Source organism: Ranitomeya imitator, chromosome 6 (assembly GCF_032444005.1).
Source record: "Ranitomeya imitator isolate aRanImi1 chromosome 6, aRanImi1.pri, whole genome shotgun sequence".
Lineage (NCBI taxonomy): Eukaryota > Metazoa > Chordata > Amphibia > Anura > Dendrobatidae > Ranitomeya > Ranitomeya imitator.
Genome location: NC_091287.1, coordinates 67,516,287 through 67,529,032, shown reverse-complemented (window position 1 = coordinate 67,529,032; position 12,746 = coordinate 67,516,287).

The window sequence follows — 12,746 nt, the reverse complement described above, 5'->3', positions numbered from 1 at the left end:
TGGATTTCAAAATCTTTTGCCCCACCCTGCCCGGCTGACACCTAGCTTTCCTATGAAAAGGTCTTGCCTGTGGACTATTCTGAATGACTTTTCCAATCTCGTAATTTTCTTCACCTGATTGTCCAGCATACGACATGTTTCCACCTCACGAAATGGCCAAACTCCCCACACGGGGCCGTGCTATCGACACTTTGCGCTTGGACCCTTGAGAGTGCTGTTTGTCTGAAGAGGTGGGTGTGGCCGCTTTTGGTCGACGGCACTGCCACTGGGTCCCTCATAGTACAATAAAGTGTCTCTGGCGGTGGTGGTGCGCACCCAACGTCAGACACACCGTTGTAATATGAGGGGCCCTGTGCCTGTACCGCCGGCCACAAGACAGTTCCCCCCCCCCAGCTCAAACAGTGCTCTACCACTAGCAAAATTATCTCTCACAGCTTCACCAATGTGTAGTCTAGGCGCTGACATCCTTCAATGCCTGGCACTGACAATACCATTGTTTTGACATTTTTGTTATGTTAGGCCTTCGAAGCCTGTCTGCGGTCCCTTCTTTCTACAACTACTACACTGACCAGGCCACTGCTGGCCGTGTTACCCTGGAACCAATTTAAAAGTGCCTACAGTCAGCCCAATTTTGTTATGTTAGGCCTTGGAAGCCTGTCTGCGGTCACTCCTTCCACTAGACTTCCACTGACCAGACCACTGCTGCCCGTGTACCCCTGGAACCAATTTAAAAGTGCCTACAGCCAGCCCAAGTTTGTTATGTTAGGCCTTGGAAGCCTGTCTGCGGTCACTCCTTCCACTAGACTTCCACTGACCAGACCACTGCTGCCCATGTACCCCTGGAACCAATTTAAAAGTGCCTACAGCCAGCCCAAGTTTGTTATGTTAGGCCTTGGAAGCCTGTCTGCGGTCACTCCTTCCACTAGACTTCCACTGACCAGACCACTGCTGCCCATGTACCCCTGGAACCAATTTAAAAGTGCCTACAGCCAGCCCAAGTTTGTTATGTTAGGCCTTGGAAGCCTGTCTGCGGTCACTCCTTCCACTAGACTTCCACTGACCAGACCACTGCTGCCCATGTACCCCTGGAACCAATTTAAAAGTGCCTACAGCCAGCCCAAGTTTGTTATGTTAGGCCTTGGAAGCCTGTCTGCGGTCACTCCTTCCACTAGACTTCCACTGACCAGACCACTGCTGCCCGTGTACCCCTGGAACCAATTTAAAAGTGCCTACAGCCAGCCCAAGTTTGTTATGTTAGGCCTTGGAAGCCTGTCTGCGGTCACTCCTTCCACTAGACTTCCACTGACCAGACCACTGCTGCCCATGTACCCCTGGAACCAATTTAAAAGTGCCTACAGCCAGCACAAGTTTGTTATGTTAGGCCTTGGAAGCCTGTCTGCGGTCACTCCTTCCACTAGACTTCCACTGACCAGACCACTGCTGCCCATGTACCCCTGGAACCAATTTAAAAGTGCCTACAGCCAGCCCAAGTTTGTTATGTTAGGCCTTGGAAGCCTGTCTGCGGTCACTCCTTCCACTAGACTTCCACTGACCAGACCACTGCTGCCCGTGTACCCCTGGAACCAATTTAAAAGTGCCTACAGCCAGCCCAAGTTTGTTATGTTAGGCCTTGGAAGCCTGTCTGCGGTCACTCCTTCCACTAGACTTCCACTGACCAGACCACTGCTGCCCATGTACCCCTGGAACCAATTTAAAAGTGCCTACAGCCAGCACAAGTTTGTTATGTTAGGCCTTGGAAGCCTGTCTGCGGTCACTCCTTCCACTAGACTTCCACTGACCAGACCACTGCTGCCCGTGTACCCCTGGAACCAATTTAAAAGTGCCCACAGCCCTAATTTATTATGTTAGGCCTTGGAAGCCTGTCTGCGGTCACTCCTTCCACTAGACTTCCACTGACCAGACCACTGCTGCCCGTGTACCCCTGGAACCAATTTAAAAGTGCCTACAGCCAGCCCAAGTTTGTTATGTTAGGCCTTGGAAGCCTGTCTGCGGTCACTCCTTCCCCTAGACTTCCACTGACCAGACCACTGCTGCCCATGTACCCCTGGAACCAATTTAAAAGTGCCTACAGCCAGCCCAAGTTTGTTATGTTAGGCCTTGGAAGCCTGTCTGCGGTCACTCCTTCCACTAGACTTCCACTGACCATACACTGCTGCCCATGTACCCCTGGAACAAATTTAAAAGTGCCTACAGCCAGCCCAAGTTTGTTATGTTAGGCCTTCGAAGCCTGTCTGCGTCCCGTTCTTTCAACTACAACTACACTGACCAGGCCACTGATGGCCGTGTTCCCCTGGAACCAATTTTAACTTGCCTACAGCCAGCCCTATGTTATTATGTTAGGCCTTCGAAGCCTGTCTGCGTCCCGTTCTTTCAACTACAACTACACTGACCAGGCCACTGATGGCCGTGTTCCCCTGGAACCAATTTTAACTTGCCTACAGCCAGCCCAATGTTAGGCCTTTGATGCCTGTCTGCCGTCACTCCTTCCACTAGGCCTCCACTGACCTGTCTATTGCTGCCCGTGTACCCCTTGAACCAACCTAATAAAATATTTTAAAAATTAATTTGATTATAAAAAATAAGATCGTGTTGAGATTTCAAATGCAGACATTTTAACAATCAAAACAAACACACAACAAATATCTGGAACTGTACTACAAAGGTCCAACAGCTACAATTTCTTTCTCCTGCAAGAAGTTAACTGAAAGTTTTTTGGAGTTGTTAACACAGATATGGCATCCACCGAGTGTTGTCCTGTCGCGTCTCCTTTAAATTATTTCCAATAAGATGTTAAACTATTAATTTAATAAAATCAATAATTAAAAAATTAATTGAGTAAGTCAAAAGCACATTGCAAATAAACATTAATTACAAATCAAGAAGCATGGCGCATCCAAGGGTGAGTAGATACCGAATAAGAATATAATCACCCTCGGACGCGCAATGCTTATTTAAAACAGCCTTCCTTCCTAAGAATCAGCCCTTCCGTGGTGTAGAGAGAGGTTGTGTTACACTCCAAGGTGTTCCCCAGGTTGCCTTTCCTGAGCTTCGATCTTCCGGCTCTCGTTTAGTAGCTGTTGGAAACTACGCTGCATTAGGCCTACTAATTGTGTATGGGTGAAACAGTGGCGCATCTGCGGTCCCTCCTTCCACTAGGCCTCCTCTGACCTGTCTACTGCGGCCCGTGTACCCCTTGAACCAACCTAATAAAATATTTTAAAAATTAATTTGATTATAAAAAATAAGATCGTGTTGAGATCTCAAATGCAGACATTTTAACAATCAAAACAAACACACAACAAATATCTGGAACTGTACTACAAAGGTCCAACAGCTACAATTTCTTTCTCCTGCAAGAAGTTAACTGAAAGTTTTTTGGAGTTGTTAACACAGATATGGCATCCACCGAGTGTTGTCCTGTCGCGTCTCCTTTAAATTAGTTCCAATAAGATGTTAAACTATTAATTTAATAAAATCAATAATTAAAAAATTAATTGAGTAAGTCAAAAGCACATTGCAAATAAACATTAATTACAAATCAAGAAGCATGGCGCGTCCAAGGGTGAGTAGATACCGAATAAGAATATAATCACCCTCGGACGCGCAATGCTTATTTACAACAGCCTTCCTTCCTAAGAATCAGCCCTTTCGTGGTGTAGAGAGAGGTTGTGTTACACTAAGGTGTTCCCCGGGTTGCCTTTCATGAGCTTCGATCTTCCGGCTCTCGTTTAGTAGTTGGTGGAAACTACGCTGCATTAGGCCTACAAATTTGGTATGGGGTGTAGAGACAGGTTGTGTTACACTCCAAGGTTTTCACCAGGTTGCCTTTCCTGAGCTTCGATCTTCATGCTCTCGTTTAGTAGTTGTAGAAAAGTACGCTGCATTAGGCCTACAAAATGGGTATGGGGTGGAGAGAGATGGTGTGTTACACTCCAAGGTGTTCCCCAGGTTGCCTTTCCTGAGCTTCGATCTTCATGCTCTCGTTTAGTAGGTGTCGGAAAGTAGGCTGCATTAGGCCTAAAAAATGGGGAATGGGGTGGAGAGAGATGGTGTGTTACACTCCAAGGTGTTCCCCAGGTTTCCTTGCCATTGCTTCGGTCTTCCGACTCTCGTTTAGTAGTTGTAGAAAAGTACACTGCATTAGGCCTAAAAAATGGGTATGGGGTGGAGAGAGATGGTGTGTTACACTCCAAGGTGTTCCCCAGGTTGCCTTTCCTGAGCTTCTATCTTCAGGCTCTCATTAAATTGTGGTTAAATGGAACAACTGCATTTGGCGTACTAGTTGGTTTGGGGCCTACTATCGGTGTCTGCCACTCCTTGCTGTTCTCCTGGTTTCCTGTCCTGAAATTCCATTTTCAGCCTCTCGTTAAGTAGTTGTTAATGTTAGACTGCATTTGGCCTACTTGTTGGGTTGGGGCCTACTATCGGTGTCTGCCACTCCTTGCTGTTCTCCTCCACTGAACAAAGCTGTGCCGCCTGTTTACTACGGTTGCCAATTTTGAACTGCATTTCGACTACTTACTGATTTGGCCCTACTCTCTGTGTCAGCCTCTCATTCCAGTTGTCCTCCACTGCAATGCCCCCTGGTTATTCCTGTGTTACCAATTTTGAACTGCATTTAGCCCACTTTCTTCTTTGGGCCTATATCTGTGTTTCCACTTCATCGTGCCCATTGCCCAGCCAGTGATAGATGAGTCTGCTGGTACATTGACCCATAACGCAACATTCCCCGTGCACGCTACACAACAACATTGTGACCCTGCTGAAAGTCAGGTTGCTCTTCCCGCATACCATACCACCTTACACGGGGACAAAGAGGAAGGTGCAGATGAAAGTGCAGGTTCCTTCATCAGGTGGGGGGAGGAATACTAGTTGGCGACGTCACTGGCACAGGGCCTCTCATAGTACGCAAAAGTGTTGCTGCCGGTGGGAGGCGCCCCCGCCGTGCAAACACACCGCTGTACTTTGAGGGGCCCTGTGCCAGTGCCAATGCCAACGAGTGGGCCCCCCCTGCTTGCTCAGGTTCACAGCACTTGCAAAGTTGAAATACTTACCTCTCCCTGCTCCACTGCCGTGACGTGGTCCAGATTTCCTGGGCCCACTAATTACTTGAACCAGCCCTACCCCCCACAACTTTAGCCAAATGACCCCCAATTTCAAATGCCTTCCAATTATTATAAGGTAAATTACGCTTGACAAGCTTCATTAAGAAGAATGGATGGTATTGACATTAAAATGTGTACTCTAGGTGTTTTCCTGGCCCCAACTCACTGCCGACTATGCTGCCCCATTGACTTGCATTGGGTTTCGTGTTTCGGTCGATCCCGACTTTACGTCATAATCGGCCGATTTCACTCGACCCGACTTTGGACATAGTCGGGTTTCGCAAAACCCGGCTCGACTCTAAAAAGGTCAAGGTCGCTCAACTCTAGTCGGCCATTTTCAGAAGTCGCCGACTTTTGGCAAAGTCGGGTTTCATGAAACCCGACCCGACCCCTGTGTGGGGTCGGCCATGAGGTCGGCGATCTTCTGATCTGGTATCGGAATTCCGATACCGAGTTCCGATATGTTTGCGATATCGGGAATCGGTATCGGAATTCATATTTAAGTGTAAAATAAAGAATAAAAATAAAAAATATTGATATACTCACCCTCGGACACGCCATCATTCTAACCGGCAGCCTGCGTTCCTAAAAATGAGCAAATGAAGGACCTTCGATGACGTCGCGGCTTGTGATTGGTCGCGTGAGCGGTCACATGGGCGGTCACGCGACCAATCACAAGGTTAGAACCAGGGCCGGTTAGAACCCTAATAGGAATATACTCACCCTCGGCCGCGCCCTGGTTCTAACCGGCAGCCTTCCTTCCTAAGAATGAGCGCGTGAAGGACCTTAGAAGACGTCGCGGCTTGTGATTGGTCACGTGACCGCCCATGTGACCGCTCACGCGACCAATCACAAGCCGCGACGTCATCGAAGGTCCTTCACTTGCTCATTTTTAGGAACGCAGGCTGCAGGTTAGAACCAGGGCGCGTCCGAGGGTGAGTATATCAATATTTTTTATTTTTATTCTTTATTTTACACATTAATATGGATCCCAGGGCCTGAAGGAGAGTTTCCTCTCCTTCAGACCCTGGGAACCATTAGTATCCCATTGCACTGCATTGGGTTTCGTGTTTCGGCCGACCCCGACCCCGACTTTTCTATAGGATCAGCCGATTTCACTCGACCCGACTTTTGAGAAAGTCGGGTTTCGTGAAACCCGAACCGATCCTAAAAAAAGAAAAGTCGCTCAACCCTAGTGCCCACCATACCTCTCCCATATGTACTGTATTTGACCATATCTGCACATTTGTTGCCCATCCTGAGTACCTCTGCCTGTCTGCAGCTTATTACTACTGATGGGCGAACCCCCCGATGATCGGGATGGGCGGGTTCACCTGAGTTGTTTTGTAAAGTTCGAGCTCGAAGCCAGAGATGATGCGAACTTGCGTCCGATCCCCGAGCTTGGACTTTATACATATGGGATGGGACGAGGGGGGGGGGCTGTAAAAGAAAGCATAAAATTAATACTAATCATTATAATTATACTGACCTGTCCAGCGATGCATCCTCCCGTCCAGCTGTCTCCTGGCCACATCTGCTTCTAGAGCTGCTCATTACCTTCCAGCGGTATTCACTGCACTCGGCAGTCTTCGGCTTTTTCCGGCAGTGTTCGTGCTGTAACATTATATATTCATGTGCTGGAAAACATGTTTTCTGCTGTTCTTAGAGTTTTCCTGAAAATAACAATGGTAATTGTAATTTTATACTATTTTATGGTTTAAAGGGATCATCAAAGTGTTTTTAATAAGCACAGTTTGTAATATTCATGCCCTTAATCTTATAGATTTATTCTGTAAAACAGATGAGAATCAATACTATCTGTGTTTGCAGTAAATCTAATTTACCACATAATGCAATAAAATTACCAAGATAATTGAAGGAGCATGATACAATTACTCATAAGACACTTGAGAGATCAAAAATTCATTGTGTGAAATTTATTCTTAATCAATAATAGAGAACTTAGTATAATCATATATCACTGAAATATTTCCACTGACAAGAACCATGAGAAATAGGTAAGAAGAAACAAACAAGTGATAGGATTTTCTCAGACAGTAAAATTAGATTAGAACTTAAAGCTGACTAGTAAACTGTGCTGTTCGCCTGTGCGATGACCGTTTTTTTTTCTTGGACAGCACACAGGTGAAGTAAGTATGTCCTACTCTAATCCTCCAGATCTGATCATAATAGGTCTTGCTCCGAGTCTCTCGATCATTCTCTGTTGTTTTTCTCCATCTTGTCAGACCCTCATGTCTACATCTTTTATCCATGACTTCTGTTAAGGCTGGCGGACTGCACCAAATAATATAAAGGGAAATAAGAGGTGCGTTCACAGCTCGGGGTCCACTGTGCAGAGATGGAACCTGCTACTGAGTAATGGCTGATGAACGCTTGCTCACACGTGGCACTAGTTGCGCATGGCGCCACACTGGCGGTCGCTGCTAATTGACGTAGTAAACTCGTGCCTGGTGCTGGATGGCACAATCTAGTGCTAGGTAGCTCAATCACCCAAGTACTTTCAACAACACTAGGAATGGGTATGATTAAGGAGCTTTTACCAGATTCACACATCCACACACATGATTTCAGTTTTATACTAGCGCATGGCCGAGTGGCCATGCAAATCTTTTATAGCTTAGCCTTCCGGGACCTTCCGAGTGGTCCAATTGGAGCCACGACAGGACCTGAGCATGTGACCCCCGACCTCCAATGAGAAGTCGTCCCATGGGCATGCTACACTTGCCCACACATCCCACACATGTTACACTAAGCAACGCTGCAGCGATATAGACAACAAGCCGATCGCTGCAGCGTCGCTGTTTAGGTCGCTAGGAGACGTCAAACACGGCAACAGCAGAACGATGCAGGACCGATCCAGTGACGTACTTATCGTTCTCGCTGGTTGTTAGCTCCATAAAAAAACATTGCAGGCATCGTTGCTTTTGCAATCAAACATGACGAATCACGCCGACCTGACGACCAAATAAAGTTCCAGACTTCTAGCTACGACCAGCGATATCACAGCAGGATCCTGATCGCTGCTGCATGTCAAACACAACGAGATCGCTATCCAGGATGCTGCAACGTCACGGATCGTTGTTGTTCTCGTTGGAAAGTTGCTCAGTGTGAAGGTACCTTTAGTCCATGGAACGTCTGCTCGCTGCTGATCAGTGGTAGTTACAAAGGCTAAGCCTGGAAGGGCAGCAGTAACCAAACCCACAGTATCAGCTTGAGCCAGATGCCGGGATCGACGTCTCTACTGAGCAGGCTCCACTGCGGCTGGAGGAGAATGGGAGACCACAGTGAACATGTTTGAGATTCCCCCTGTGCAGCGGCGGGAACTCGACACCTAACAACGTCTTGTTACCTTAATCGCCACAGCCATGAAAATGACAAGATCACAATTACTGTTTATATACATTTATCTTCTGATTAAAAAGTCCTCCACACTGCACCATTAAATATAAAAATGTACCCCGCCATTAATATATTAGCTATGCACCATTCAAAATACAAATATATTCATATGTATTCTATAGCATCACCTCTTGTTATGCATATTGCTATCCCTTATCCCATATTATCTCTTGTATAACACTGTCTTTTATTACATCGTGTCCTGTATTGTTATTATTGTTATGTATAGCATTGCACATGAGGAAAAAGATTTGGCCCATGCACCCTAAATTACCTGGTGCCATGGATTCCCTTAATCCACCCCTGATATTCAGACTTACATGAGGTATCTATCACTCAACAAGTCATCCTAAGAGAGTTAATATTCAGAAATAAGAATTTCTGGCTTTCCCATGCAGTCTCATTCTGTATTATAAATGGCAGTAAAAATATTATCTCTAAATGTAAAGGGACTTTATAGTCCCATTAAGAGGCACTCTGCTTGGAAAGAAGCTAAAAACTGAAATTGTGACGTAATTGCTTTCGAAGAAACAAAGCTATCATCTATTTATCCACCAAAACTTTCTCAGAATTTGCCTTATATTTTTCGATCCTCCTAAGACAAAAAAAGCAGGAGTGATTACAGAAATCAGAGATACTATCTCCTTTCAATTATTAGAGGAAGTTACTGATACTAATGGCCGATTCCACATTCTTATCTGTGTAATCGATACGATCACTTACACTCTAGTTAATTTGTATGCTCATAATTGTGGGCAAATCACATTTCTAGACAAACTAATGAAAAAATTACAAAAACATCAGAAAGGGGATTTAATTATTCTGGGGGATTTTAATATTATTCCTGAATAAGCAATGGATACAACAGCCACACCCAGAGGTAAAATAACAAACAAACTGGATCATCAAAGAGCAATTGTTTGATGTATTTAGATGTCTGAATTCTTCATCTAGGGAGTTTACATACTATTCTGACAGTCATAAAACTTTTTCGAGAATTGATTTGGTTTTAACCAATATCACTTCTCTACAGAGATATGAGTAACTTAATTTTAGTCCAAAATAAATAACAAACTGGCACTTCCTAACACTTAACCAGAAGCCGCAAGAAGAAATCTAGATATTAAAATCTAAAATTTATTAATGACATAATATAAAAACAAACAATTCTTTTATGAGACAAACAAGAGTGCCCTAACTAGAAGGGACACCGTACAAGATGTAAGGACATCAACATAGGGAACATTTCATGGTCTGATCATGCAGCAATACATTTTTCAATGAAATCAGTTGTCAATGGGAACAAGTCTAGGAGGTGGAAATGTAACTTTTCTTCTTCAATGCCCTGCATTCAAGGAGAAAGTAAGAAAAAGCTATGTTTTTTTATTTCCAGAATTCTACTCAACATATTTTCCCTTTTTCTATTTGGAACGCCCACAAGGTGGATATTTGAGGTGTTCTTATTCAGTTAAATGCTCAACTCAAAAAAACAAATTAGGGAAAATTTTAAAAATCTATCACAAAAAATATCAGAAGAAGAGAAAAAGCAACAAATAAATCCCTTTGAAGAAACACAATGGAAAGTTTTAAGCTTAGGAGAAGCATTGAAAACTTTCCTGTTGGAGGATTATAAACAAAGTAATTAATGCAATCAAACTAAACCATTACTACTCATATAATAAAATGACTAGGCTCATGGCCAATAAAGTTAAACATCAAAAATCTAGAGTTTTATCTATAAAAAATGCAGATAATTCCTTACTTTATCCTCAAGATATAGCAGAACAATTCGAATTATTCTACTCCTCTCTGTACAATCTAAAGGATGACTCTTCTACTCCACAACTGTAATGAAAATAACCAATTCCTCACAAATATTAGTCTTCCCCAACTCAATTTAAAGCAAACTAATCAGCTAAACTCTCCTTTTACCACAGATGGAGTAAATTAAACAATCCATAAATTAAAGAAAAATAAGTCTCCGGGCCCAGATAGGTTACCTAATGAATATTATAAGATATTTAGTCAACATCTCTCATCTCAATTAACTTCCATGTTCGACTATGCAGTCATGGAGACTTTTCCCAAAGAATCTCTCCAAGCCACTATAGTTGTGATTCCAAAGCAAGGCAGCGATTCTTCATCAGTATTGAGCTATAGGCCTATCTCATTGCTAAATTCAGCTATAAAGATCTATGCTAAAGTGATTGCCCAGAGACTGCTAAAAAGTTCTCCTGGGGCTTATACATTCAGACCAGGTTGGCTTTGTTAAGGGAAGGCAGGCTTTGGATGGAACAAGAAGAATTTTGAATTCGCTATCATCCATAGAGGAGAGAAGAGCCCCCTGAATTCCATTATCACTGGATGCCGAAAAGGCATTTGATCGTATAAACTGGAACTACACATTTGCCACCCTTGAAAAATTTGGGTTTAAAGGGCAATTTCTAAGAGCCATCTCTACTTTATACTCCTTCCCACCGGCAAAAGTATCTGTTAACAGTAATTTCTTTAATTACTTCTCCATATCTAACGGTACTCAGCAAGGGTTCCCATTATCCTCATTACTCTTTACCTTGATAATGGAGCCTTTTGCTGAATCTATTGGGTCTAATCATTTAATATGAGGTATTGTTGCAAATTTTAGACAGCATAAAATAGGACTCTTTACAGATGATACACTAATTACACTTTCAGATGCTATAAATTAATTATGAGAAGTTTCCTCAGTGATTAAGTCCTTTTCCTTGGTTTCTCATTATAAAAAAAAGAAAAAAAAATCAAAAATACTTGGCTTTTTCATGGATTTCCAGCCTAAGGAAATTGCAGAAAAAGGAATTTCCTTACTCTTGGGAGAAATTTTGTATTCATTATTTGGTAATAAAAATTACTAATCCAAGCTAGAAAATTTTAGGTAAAATTCTTCATAATATTCAGAAACCCATACAATATGACTTTGACAACTTTGAAAAATCCAATACATATTGGTTAGGTAGGATTATTCTTTTTAAGATGATGATCCTTCCTAAGCTCCAATACATATTTCGTACTATCCCCAACCAAATCCCTGACCATTGGATTAATAAACTGCATAAACAATTATCTTTCATATGGAAATTTAAACCCGCGTGGATCTCAAAACATTCGCTGTTTAAACATGAGAATTCAAAGTTTGAAAATTGCAAAATGTTAAAATTTTTTGCCATATTTCCATTTTTTTCAGAAATAATCGCAAGTAATATCGAATAATTGTTACCACTAACATAAAGTACAATAAGTCATGGAAAAACATTCCCAGAATCAGCGGGATCCGTTAAAGAGTTCCAGAGTTATAACCTCATAAAGTGACAGTGGTCGGAATTGTAAAAATTGGCTCGGTCATTAAGTACCAAATTGGCTCTGTCACTAAGGGGTTAAAGTTTATCACAAGTTGCTCTCGGAGCAGGGATCTGAAACTGAGAAACCTTTTGGCAAGTGAATAAAAATGGCGGATCATAAATAATTTATATTTAATTGGTGTTCCTTATTAAAAGTGAGTAGTTTCAATATTTATGTTTTTGAGTTCTTAGATTTAAGCATGTGCAAAACAATACTTTATAATTGACAATTTTCTAAAAGTTTTAGAAAACGTTTGAGATACTATGTAGAAAGAAAAGTTAAAGCATTGTCTATGATCAATGAAAATTTGGATAATGAGGAGATGGAATAAAATATTGAAAAAAAAAGTGTTTACCGTTTTAAACCCTGCTGCAACACTCAATAATCTTATGCTCCCAGGCAGTTTTCACTTATTTGATGCAGCTAACTAAACTAAGACTAAAAGGGTCAACCCACACCAAATAGATGAGTATTTCTTCTTTTGTTATTTTATTGCATTCCTCTTCTACAAATCCATTTTCTTTTTATGGTTTAAACTATAGAGCTAGACTTAGAAACTATAACATCATATGGTCTGTGGTTTATCATACTTTGTACAGTGGTGGTCAGTAACTGGGTTATCAGATATCTCTTCTCGTCTCCGGCATCTTTGGTGTCTTCATTTAGTCATTGTCCAATAACCCTAAGCTTCTCTTTGACACTTTTCATTCCCTACTTAACCGAAGATTGCAGACCCCAACCACGGATCTCCACGCTGACGATCTGGCCAATTACTTCAAAGAAAAAACTGACCATATCTTAGGGCAGAGGTGTCAAACTGCATTC